Source organism: Saccopteryx bilineata, chromosome 11 (genome assembly GCF_036850765.1).
Source record: "Saccopteryx bilineata isolate mSacBil1 chromosome 11, mSacBil1_pri_phased_curated, whole genome shotgun sequence".
In the NCBI taxonomy this organism is placed as follows: Eukaryota; Metazoa; Chordata; class Mammalia; order Chiroptera; family Emballonuridae; genus Saccopteryx; species Saccopteryx bilineata.
In genome coordinates, this window is record NC_089500.1 from 61,844,499 (window position 1) to 61,847,016 (window position 2,518).

Here is a 2,518-nt window from a genome sequence, read left to right on the forward strand (position 1 = left end):
GTCAGGCTAAGAAAATTTTTTAAGAAAAAACAATTTTAGGTAGGCAATTGTAAGGAAGATAACAGTTATACAAGCCAGGGCTACATGATTCTTCCACAGGCCCCAAGATGAGAGGTTGACAACCCTGGCTTATCAAGAATTCTTCTCCAGTACATATTGCAAAGCTACAGGTGTTGTTTGCTGTTACATTGAGTCCCAGGCAGAAGTTTTGTCCCAAAAATTCATTATGCTCCAAAGCCACATTGCCATATAGAGCAATGCTGAAGTACTCAAGCCACGAGATCCAAGGCCCAATTGTTCTGAGATTGACCAACAGCCCTGCAAAAATCTAACAAGAAGTATGTTATACAAGTAAATATAATACTTTCTATCGTCCTTATGGGTAGTACATCAGCTAACAGTTTCCCAAAGAAATAAGATGACACTCTGTAGTATCCACTGATATGTTCATGTATAAAGAGCTTCTTCTCTGCCACAAAGAGTTCCAGGAAGGCCATACTAGTGAAACACTGTTTGTCAGTCAGGAAGAAGAGCACTCCAGCTCTATTCTGGATTCCTGTAGGGTCATTTTTTAGATCATAGGAAATGACACCAAGAGCCAGTGCTAGGAAAATTGTTACGATTATCTCAGCTATAGAGGCCTGGGGATTACCCAGCAAGTGCTTGAAGGAATGCCTGGAAATCCATCTGACTTGATGACAGAAGGAGGTGGCATAGGTGATCTCCTTGAAGCCCTCGCTCTTCTTCTGAACCCCTGAGAGTTGATCTAACTCAACTTTCACTTCTCTGAAGAAAGTAGAGTTGACATAGAGCTCAGCTAATTTTTCCACGAGTGGCTTATCTCTCTTGGAAGGCTCTTCAGTATCGTTTGCTTCTCCATCCTTGTCCTCTCTGGTTAATACCACAGCAGAGAATTCTCCATTAATGATATCCAAGAGGAAGTCTGCAGGGTTATTATAGGGCTCACGGTGGTAACCAGCTGATGCAAAGTATCCCAAGGCCTCATGAGCAGGCCCATGGAACACCAGTCTTCCTGAGGCCAGTAAGGTGAGGCTATCAAACAACTTGAAGATGGAATAACGAGGCTGATGAATGGAGAAGATGATGGTTCGTCCCTGTTGAGACATCCTCTTCAGGAGCAAAAGGACAGCATTTGCTGTGCTTGAGTCTAAGCCAGTTGTGGGCTCATCCAGGAACAAGATGGACGGATTGATGATGAGCTCCATTCCAATACTCGTCCTTTTCCTTTCTCCTCCTGACACTCCACGGGTGAAGTGAGTTCCAACCTTGAATCTGCCACTTCCGTCAGACCTAACTCTTGAATGACCATGTTTATCCGTTCATTTTTTTCATGATTCGTCATAGTGGTTGGAAGCCGAACTGCTGCTGAGAACTGTAAATTTTCTCTCATTGTCAGAGTTCCCATCACAACATCATCTTGTACCACGTAACCTGAGTTACATTTGAAATTGGCAGGTCGAGGTGCTCCGTTTATCAAAACATCTCCAGATAATCCCTGAGGATCTTTCCTTGCAGCTAAGATATCTAACAGCGAAGATTTGCCTCCACCTGTGGGTCCCAGAATGGCGTTGAGGCCAGGTCTCATGATCCCATTGACATTCATTAGTATTTCTTTCTCAACTGTTTTTTGACAAAGTAGAAAGCCACTCTTCATTTTCACACGATAGCAGATGTTATGAAAACTTAACACAGCTCCTTCAGTAAACGTCTCCAGGTCGTTGGGGGTCCTCCTTGGGCAGCTGCTAGTTTTCCTATACGCAAAGAACACCTGGGAAGACAGCGCCCTGGGGTCACGGTCACGGTCACGGTCACAAGCAATGAGCTTCCAGCAGGGACTTCAAGGAGGCAAATGCAGGAAGAGCCGATGCGGGCTTCGCCTCCCACGCTTCTGGCTACAAGCTGGCCACGGTCCCTTCCTCACACCCAGACTCTCCGGGTTCCACGACCGTGGAAGGTGTGGAAGACGTGGTACCGCCTGCCTGGCTGGGATAAGTGCTGGAGCCGAGCCCACATCCAGTGTAGTGCAGGTACCGAGTCTCAGACTGGACCCGCCGCCATCCGTTGGTGGGCTGGGGTCACAGACACGACTGTGCTGCAGCACGCAGGGAAAACCCGAAAGCTCAGTCTCCAGGGTTCGTATGAAATGAGCAGCTGGCAATTACAGGACGCCGCCCCAGCTCATCAGTACCGGTCTGGTAGATGAAGTTGGTTAGCACTGGTGTCCCCTGCACCTAAGCCTGGAATTAAGTTCTTAACACATTTTTTCTGAATAAATTATATTTGATAAACTGTCTATATTTCAGAAAATGCTGGTACTGGTGGGGGGAGTCTGGATCTTACTATTTGGGGCTTTCTGTAAAGACAAAATTGCTATTTTGGAAACAATAAAAAGCCTTGGTGGACGGTTCTTTTGTTGAATCTCCTTTCTATCAATATCTTGGAAGCCTCAGTCCTTCAGCTTACAACCAACCTGACTGAATACCTGCCAAACACAAGG

The 2,518-nt window shown here is 46.1% G+C and overlaps 1 pseudogene; it reads right to left on the reverse strand.

Annotated features, from left to right (window-relative positions):
- Positions 1 to 186: 186 nt before the first annotated feature.
- On the reverse strand, positions 187 to 1,425 carry LOC136315218 (broad substrate specificity ATP-binding cassette transporter ABCG2 pseudogene; annotated as a pseudogene).
- Between the last annotated feature and the right edge of the window lie 1,093 nt (positions 1,426 to 2,518).